Source organism: Arachis ipaensis, chromosome B07 (genome assembly GCF_000816755.2).
Source record: "Arachis ipaensis cultivar K30076 chromosome B07, Araip1.1, whole genome shotgun sequence".
Lineage (NCBI taxonomy): Eukaryota > Viridiplantae > Streptophyta > Magnoliopsida > Fabales > Fabaceae > Arachis > Arachis ipaensis.
Window position 1 is genome coordinate 69601136 of NC_029791.2, and position 10201 is coordinate 69611336.

Sequence of the window (10201 nt, forward strand, 5' to 3'; positions counted from 1 at the left end):
AGATGGTGTGCATTGAGGTGGTTCTTCGTAGTAGTCATGATAAGGTTGTGGTGGTTCCAAAGGTTCTTGCTCATAATGGTCATAAGAATATGGTATGGGTGATTGGTCATGTAATGGATATGGATTATAGGAAGGTATTTGGTATGGAAAGGCTTGCGAGTATGGTTGAGGTTCATGTTGAGGACAAGATTCATAGGCATGTGATGGTGGTAGTTGATTTTCACATAAAGTTTCACTAAAGCCATTGAATTGACATGCATTAGGATGGAAATTATACCTATACGTATCTGGAGGTTGTTGCCCATAGGAGTGATCAATTCCTTGAAGCTCCTCCCATCTTGAAGTGTTCCATCCTTGGTACATGTTGTCATTAAAGTCCACATTTCCTACAACATAGTAAGAACCAAACTCATAGCCAATGTGAGAATTCATAGTGAAGAAACAAAATAAAACTAACTAAACTAGTAAACAAGCAAAAGATAAACCTATTCACAATATTCACACATGTACAATAACCAATAACATAACACCATTGCAACTCCCCGGCAACGGCGCCATTTTGATGAGAGAACTTTTGTGTGGTCTAGAATTTCTCAAATAAATTCTCGTTGCAAGTATAGTTTCTAAACCAACAATAATCCTTTCATACAAAATATTGTTTGTCACAAGTACAAACCCCTAAATTTATAAACCGAAGTATTAAACCTCGGGTCGTTCTCCCTAGGAATTACAATAAAGTGTTCTTGCTATTGGTTATGAGTTATATTTTGGGGTTTTTGATAAGAGACATGAAATGTAAATGGCAATGAATTAAACTAATAGCTAAAAAGGCCTTGGCAAGGGTTGGTGGTCAAGGATCTCTATCCTAATCACTAACCACAACATGAGAATTGGCACGGATCAACCCCACTAAGTTAACCCCTAACTAATAGTAGAGGAAAGTCAAGTGAGCTATGTCAATCCAAGTCCACAAGTCCTAGTTCTCCACCAAATTAATTAGTGAGATCTAGAGTTAATGGCTCCTAATTGTCAATCACTTGGACATTAGTAACTCAAGAGTTCCTAAGTTACCTTCCCAAGCCAAGAGCACTAAAATCTACTCTAAAATCCAACCAAGCATTTCATCAAACACTTAGAAGGCACAAAATAAAAGCATAGTAAAATTGCAAGAATTAAAGGAATCTACAACTACAAAAGTAAGAGACTAACAATAGAAAGGCAAAACAATAGAAAAGTAAACTCATAACTAAAAGAAGCATTTTAACAAACACTTAGTAGGCAATAAAATTAAACAACATGAATTGCAAGAATTAAAGAGAGATCTAACTAGAATAGCAAGAGATCAACAATAGAAAAGGAAGACAATTATGAAACAATAAAGAACTTACCAATTGCATTAAAGAAGAAATGTAGATCTACAAAAGAAAGTTCATAAACTACAACTAACAATACAAAGGAATTACAAGAGAAGAAGAATTCTACAACTACAAGAGAACAATTAATGAAGGAAAAGGAAAATTAGAAGAGAGAAGAAGAACTAGATCTAGATCTAAAACCTAATCCTAATCCTAGAGAGAAGTGAGAGCTTCTCTCTCTAAAACTAACATAAACTAAACTAATGATCAAAAGTATGTAAAGTCCCCCAATTCCCCTTCAATCCTTGGCTTAAATAGCATCATAAATGAGTTGGATTGGGCCCACAAGGCTTTAGAATTCGCTGGCCACGAATTTGCATTTAATGAATCACATGTAAATCAGCGTGTACACATACCATGTGCATGCGCGCCCCTATCCTCGATGCAACTATGACAAATCTTATATTATTTTGAAGCCCCAGATGTTAGCTTTTCAACGCAACTGGAACCGTATCATTTGGACCTCTGTAGCTCAAGTTATGGTCGATTTAGTGCGAAGAGGTCGGCTTGACAGTTTTTGCGACTTCATTTTTTCATGAGTTCTCCATTTTTACATGATTTTCCTTTATTCCCTTGATCCAATCTTTGCCTCCTAAACCTGAAATCACTTAACAAACATATCAAGGCATCTAATAGAATCAAGGTGAATTAAATTTAGCTATTTTAAGACCTAAAAAGCATGTTTTCACTCTTAAGCACAATTAAAGGAGAAAAACAAAGACCATGCTATTTCATTGGATAAATGTGGGAAAATTTGACAAAACCCTCTAAATTCAACACAAGATAAACCCTAAAAATGGGGTTTATCACTCCTCAGTAGCAGGACGATTCCCCTTCAAAGTGCTTGGCCGAGAGGGAGCACTGGGTGGAGCCGTCAGCTTGGAAGATGAAGGATACCTTGGAGTTATTTTGTTACGTGCCATTGGATCGGTGCGAAGAGGAGAGGTTGGAGGAGAGGGTGATGGTGTAAAAGTTTGATCTTTTGAGCGAGGAAAATTTCTAGGTTTTTTAGGAAATTTGAAGATTTTGGCCCTGGGACTATTTTGAATAACAGTTTTCTTCCTCATTGGTATGGAACAAGGGTACCGCACAAACAAGACACTATTGATAGTGGGGAGGAATCGAAGAGGTTGTGGAAGGAGTTATAAAGAGAGAGGTTTGGTAACTGCAACAAAAAAGAGGTTTCTTGAAAATATGCAATTGCATCACCTATGACTACACCTTGAAAAGATTTGACATCATTCAAAAAAAAATTTTGATTTGATTTTATTAAAAAGTAAAATACTTGGTAAAACAAAACTAATTTTAAAATGAAACCTTTTTCACTAAAAGACAAAATATAAAGCACACATGGATGATGTAACACTCATTGGGCGCAAAGATAATAGAATTTAAGAAAACATATTGGACCACGAGAACTCTGAACTGAAAGGTTGGCCCAGAAGATTCAAAACTTGCCATTGAGCCCAGAAATTTATATTCAGGATGATGGTTCTTCATTTGCCCAGAATTGTCTCTTCCCAACCTGAGAGACAGAACTTCAACAAATACATCAGCAAGTTTCAAATAAGGAATCATAACTCAGAATGCCTAGATTAGTTCTTAGTTTACTAAATCTGTTCTCAGCTAGAGGTTTGGTGAAAATATCAGCTAATTGATCTTCTGATTTGACAAATTGAATGCTAATATTCCCTTTTTAAACATGTTCCCTTATTGAGTGAAATCTCACTTCAATATGTTTAGTTCTTGAGTGCAACACTGGAATTTTGGAAATATTTATAGCACTTATGTTGTCACACAACAATGGAATGTTATTAGCATTTAATTTATAATCAGCAAGTTGAGTTTTCAACCAAAGAAGCTGAGAACAACAAGAGGAGGCAGCAATATACTCAGCCTCAGTAGTGGATAAAGCCGCTGTAAATTGCTTCTTACTAAACCAAACATTTGAAGACCTTCCAAGAAAATAACATATGCCTGATGTACTTCTTTTATCAACTCTATCTTTGGCAAAGTCTGCGTCATAATAACCAACTGCAGAAAACTCGTTAGTCTTGTGATACCATAAACCAAAATTGTATGTGCCATGAACATATCAAATAATCCTTTTAACTACAGAAAGATGTGACTCTTTAGGTTGTGATTGGAATTTGGAACAAATTCCAACACTTTGCATTATATCAGGTTTAGAGGATGTTAGGTACATGAGAGAACCAATCATTCCTCTATACCTACTCTCATCAACATCTTTCTCAGCTTCACCCTTTTCTAACTTTGAGTTAGAGTGCATGGGTGTTTCCAAAGGTTTGGCATTTTCCATACCAAATTTCTTAACTAGTTCCTTGGCATACTTCTCTTAATGAATAAAATTTCCATTTTTCGTTTGCTTTACTTGAAGCCCAAGAAAGAAATTAAGTTCACCCATCATACTCATGTCAAATTCACTTGTCATGAGTTTTCCAAATTCAGCACAAAGGGTTTCATTAGCATATCCAAAAATGATGTCATCAACATAAATTTGGACTAGAATGAAAGAATCATTTGAATTTTTCATAAATAGAATAGTTTCTATGGTGCTTCTTTAAAATCCATTTTTCAAGAGGAAAAAACTAAGTCTTTCATACCAAGCTCTAGGAACTAGTCTTAAGCCATAAAGAGCCTTTGAAAGTTTAAAAACATGATTTGGAAGCTCTTTATTTTCAAAACCAGTTCTCTATCTATTACTCCATTCAAAAATGTACATTTCACATCCGTTTGAAATAATTTAAAACCATAATAAGTAGCCTAAGCAAGAAGTCCTATGGCTTCCATTCGGGTAACAGGGGCAAAGAATTCATCAAAGTCTATTCCTTCCTTTTGATCATATCCTTGTGCCACCAATCTTGCTTTGTTTTTAGCTATGCTTCCATCTTCACCCAACTTGTTCCTGAAGATCCACTTGGTGCTGGTCACTTTCTTTTCATTTGGCTTTGGAATAAGTGTCCAAACTTGACTTTTTTTCAAATTTATGAAGCTCTTCCACCATAGCATTTACCCAATAGAGGTCATCAAGTGCTTTCTTGATGTTTTATGGCTCTATTTGAGAGAGAAAAGCTAGGTTTGATTCTTTATTTGCTTTTCTAGTGGAGGATCAAGTTTTGACACCTTGAGAGATGTCTCCAATGACAAATTCTTGTGGATAATTCTTTAAAAATCTTCACTCACGGGGTCTAGTGGACTTAAGAGCAGATTCAGTCACTGAGGGATCCAAGGAACTGATATTCTTAGGAATTTTGCCTATTTCAGGAGACAAAACAGAATTGTCTCCTGCAGGATCTTCTGCAGTAGCAATTTCAAATTTAGGTGACCTAGAAATTTCTTTTTCAAGATTTTGGGCTTCTGCTTTGTTGCCTTTAACTTGAGTTCCTGCATCACAATCTTTTAAGATACTTTGAACCAAGTTAGTGTCATAAAAGGTAACATGTATGGACTCCTCAATAATTCTAGCATCTTGATGATAAACTCTATAAGCTTTTCTAGTGGTGGAATATTCTACAAATAAACACTCATATGCCTTTGGATCAAATTTTCCTAAGTTTTCTTTGTTATTCAAAATAAAACATTTGCATCCAAAGATATGTAAATAATTCAGATTTGGTAGGTGACCTTTCCAAAATTCATAAGGAGTTTTCTTCAAAAATTTCCTTATGATTGTTCTAATATGGCAAGCAGTATTAACAGCTTCAGCCCAAAGGAATTTGGAACATCACTTTCACATAACATAGCTCTTGCCATTTCTTGTATGCTTCTATTTCTTCTTTCCACAATACCATTCTGTTGTGGTATTCTGGGCAAGAGAAATTTTGTGATATTCCAAATTCCTCACAAAAGGATTCAAAATATTGGTTTTCAAATTCTTTGCCATGATCACTTCTAATGGAAACAATCTTTAAATCGTTTTCGTTTTGAATTCTTTTACTAAAAACTTCAAAAGCCGCAAATGCATCATTTTTATGAGCAAGAAACAAAACCCAACCAAATCAGGTAGTCGTCCACAATCACCAAACCATAATGTTTACCACCTAAGCTTTGAGTTCTTGTTGGATAAAATAGATCAATATGTAGCATTTCAAGTGGTCTTTTAGTAGAGATGTCTTCCTTTGATTTAAAAGAATTCTTTGTTTGTTTACCCATTTGACAAGCATCACAACTGATATCTTTGTCAAATTTTATCAAAGGAAGACCTCTTACTAATCCCTTTATGACTAGCTTATTTATTTGGAACATGCTTGCATGGCCCAATCTTTTGTTCCATAGCCACTTTTCAGATTCTTTGGAGTGAAAACAAGCTACATTTTGATCATTTAGCTCATCAAGAGTGAGGCCATACACATTATCATACTGATTTGCAACAAATAGTACCTCATTAGACTTTTCACTCACCACTCAGCATTCTAATCTTTTGAATATCACTAAGTAACTTAAATCACACAACTGACTGATACTCAACAGATTATGCATCAATCCATCAACCAAAAAGACATCATCAATAAAGGTAGAATGATTTTTACCTACTTTTTCAACTGCTATAATTTTGCCCTTACCATCATCTCCAAAGGTCACAAACCCTCCATCATACTTGTTGAATTTGATGAAGAATGTTGACCTTTCCGTCATGTGCCTAGAACATCCGCTATCCAAGTACCACATGTCTTTTTTCTTCTTGGATGCTAGACAAATCTACATACATTCTCAGGTAAGCTTAGGTATCCAAATTAATTTGGATCCTTTGAAGTTAATCCACCTTGGTTGTCCAAGTGCATTAAAATCACAAACAACATTGTAAGTTTGTTTCCCTACTCTTCTTTTTTCAATAAAGCATTGTAAGTAAGAGTGACCACTTTTCTTACAAATAAAATAATGATTTTCTGGTGCATGTTGCTGAAATTGATTTAAGTTTTGATGCTGGAAATGATCAAAAGAGTGAGGTTTTCTGGTTTTTGAAAAAGATGCATTTTTTTTTTTGCAAATGCACTCAGACTAGAACTTTTGAAAGCCTAAGGGCTTCTTGAATGAGAACTTCTTTTGTAAAACTGTAGTTTTTTGAAAGCAACCTCATTGTTTGAGACATATCCCAAACCCGAATTATTTGATGTAGGTTCGGTTCTTGAAGATGATGCATTTTCATCAAAATAGGATTTTTTGAATTCCTCTTCATAGGTGGGAACATATCCAAGACCAGATTTGTTAATGGTGGATTTTGTTTTTAAAGAAGAGGCCATGAATTTTGTAGAAGAATTTTCAAAAACCGCACTCTCTTATGTCACATAGCCTAAACCAGATTTTTCAAACAATGGTCTTCGATTTGCAAGTAATTTGTCCAAGTTACTAGAACTGTTAGCAAATCTTATTAAATCATTATTCAATCTTTTAGTCATTTCATTTAGCCTTTCATTTTTAGCAACAAGTTCTTGTGAGGGATTCACAATGTGCTTTCTTTTAAGTCTTTCAATTTCATATTTTAAAAACCTATTTTCTTCAATAAAGTCCATTGCACATTCTATTTCTTTCACTTTTTCTTTTAAGAAATTATTTTCTGCCTTCAACATCTCATTTTAAGATTTACATTTATTATATTTTTTCAATAACTTTTCAGAATGATGGGTAAGATCATCTACAATGACATGTAAATCATCCATAGATAGGTCATAGTAATTTACCTCTTCCAGTTGATCTTTACCAACCATGAAGCAGACTTGGGCTTCGTATTTGGAGTCATCTTCCTCATCTGAATCGTTCTCAAGATCTTCCCAAGATGTCATGAGCACTCTCTTCTTTTCTTTCTTTTCTTTTTCTTCCTTCTTGAGCATTGGGCAGTTGTACTAAAGTGTTCAGCCTCCTTGCAGTTATGGCATATCACTTTGCTCAAGTCCTTCTTGTATTCCTTTAGGCTTGAGCCCTTGTACCTGCCTTTGTTCCTCATTAGCCTCCTTAGCCCCTTAGCAAAAAACACAATTTTATCATTTGTAAAAACTGTCACTAGACTCACTCTCATTTAGTTCTACTTTTGATTGTAGGGCTATTCCCTTTTTCTTTGAGTTTTGGCTTATGTGTGTGGTTTCATAAGCAAGAAGTTTCCCTCTCAACTCATCATAAGTTATAGGACTTAGGTTGTTATTCTCAGTTAGGATAATGGCTTTTGTTTTGCACTCTTTTGTGAGGCTTCTAAGGACTTTTCTCACTAAGGTTTGTTTAGTGCGTGTTAAGCCCAGAGCATCAAGGCTATTGATAATTATTGAGAATCTCTCAAACATTTCATTAATGTTTTCTTCATCCTTCATGGTAAACATCTCGTATTCTTTTCGTAGCATATCAATCCTTGTTTTTTTGACCTGTTTGGTACCTTCATGTGTAACTTGTAGTTTTTTCCAGATTTCTTTGGCCGTCTTGCATCTAGACACCTTTCAGTACTCCTAAAACTGGATATCACAATGCAGCAAGTTTATTGCTTTAGCGTTTAGCTCCACCTTCTTTTTATTGTCACATTCCATTCATCTTCCTCCTTTAGAGTCACTACTCCATCAGAACTTATCTTTGTAGGGATTTTAGGACCATTCATCACTATCTTCCATATGTTGTCCTTTCTTACCAGTAGGCATAGTTCTTCCCATTGAAGAAGTGAGGCCTGTTGTTTGACTGACCTTCTGTTAGGGTGTAGGCAACTATGGTTGTACCCAAGTTGTTCGCCATTGGACCTTTGCTCCAAGCTGTGAAGCTTGATTCTTGAGACCTTGGTTCTTGATACCAATTGAAGATTACAGAAGGCTTAGAGAAGGGGGGTTGAATCTATGGCCTTCTTTTACTTTAATAACTTAAGCCTTTAATACCAAACTTCAAACTTGATTTCTGTTTGAACTGTGCAACAAAAAATTTTAGAGACAATTTTGTTTTGTCTCATAAATTTCAGAAAATAGAACAGCAAAAGAAAGGAAGAAGTTGACACATTCATGTATTCTGCTTTAGTTGCCTTGTGCAATGCAACCTACATCCAGTCTCTACCACAATTATGGTAGAATTTTCACTATAGTCAAAGTATTACATACACCAATTTTCTAGGATTCACACAATCCTATCTGGACACACAAGTTTCTACCTAAACTTGACTTGGTTATGCTAATACCTAAACTGTTTACACTAAGTGCTTACCTAACTTAGTAAGGGGAACCACACAGGTACTTGACACAAGACAGAAAATACAACCAAAAAATATCTAAAATCACTCTTGGCTTTTCTCTCAAGTGTTTCACTCAGCCTTTTTTTTTTTTACTCTTAGGCTTGTTCTCAATTTCTCTCTTTCAACCTTTTTCTTCTCAAAGAAAATACAGAAAGATATACATTAAAACTAAAATACAAAACAGTAAATCATGAAGAAGATGATGAATATGCAGCTTTGACTCTATGAACTAAACCCAGCTTCTGAACTCATAACCTTGTTCTTCATCTTGGCAGAGTGCTCCTTTTAGTGTAGGTGCAATACTTCCGAAACTTTAAACACAGTAGTAAGGTTTTATGCACAACTCTCTTTTTCTCGGGTTTTCTCTCCTTGAGTCCCAACCAGGAACATTTTCCCTTTTGTACCTTGTGTTGAGTCACAGTTAGGGTTTCTCTCAAGTCAACTTCTTTGACCTTAAGCTTGCATGGTTCATACCTTCTCTTTCTTCAATCAACCCCTAAATTAGGAATTTCAATTTTTGAAATATTTGTTTGATCGAAGACAACATGACAGCAGATGTTAGCTTACTCAGTGATAATCCCAAATCCAAACCATTGAAAATGTGCTTTGGCTCCAAGTAACTTTGTAAGCCATTGATTCACAGCAGTGAAAATCAGAAATCACTTTCTCCATTTATCTCAATTTGGCTTTGCAGAAATGTGAAGAAGAGGTGAACAAATTAACTTACATGTAAATGGAAATAAATCACCTTTATCTTCTAACTTAGCTTAACTTGCTTTGATTAGGGTAATTAGACATTTGCTTTCCTAATTTACTTTTCTCTTTCTTTCTTCTCTGGTGTATAAACCAAAATGAAGCAGCTTTCTCTCTCTTTCTTCTTGAATCTAACTGAAGAAAGCTTTGTGAATGTTGGCTTTTGTTGGCTTCAACTTGGATGAATCAACTTGGACTTGGATTGGCTTGACTTTCCATTCAGCCTAAATGATTTCTTTGTTTCATTTCTTTGGGCTTTGTTTGTGGATCACTTATCAACAGCCTTTGTTCTTTGGTTCCATTTGTGTGGGCTGCTGCTTCTTTAATTTTAGCCTACAACACTAACTAAAGCAATCAAAACTAATTAGGTATTTAAACCAATAAATCAATGTTTGTCATCATTAGTTATGTTCTTAACTAAACATATGTGCTGATAAGTTCTACATAATTTAAAACTCTTCCTCTTCCTCCTCCTCATCTTCTGCTGCTTCTTCTTCATTATTTTCTTATTTCATATTCTTATATTCTTCTGGGGAGGAAAAAATCAAACAAAGAAAAAAAAATACATAATGTTGCAAAATTAATAGAAAGATGAGGATGGAAAAAAATGTAGCAACAATAACAGTAATAAAAAACAACGATGAAGATGAAACACGCGATGAAAAAGGAGGCGGAGGAATGCGGGATACAAAGAGGAACAACGTGATTTCACGCGCACGTTATATAAGTGACTTGTATGACTTGTATGACTTGTATACCAAAAAGACTTTTATGTGTAGTAGTACTTTTACTAATATATAATTTTTTAAAATATTTACAT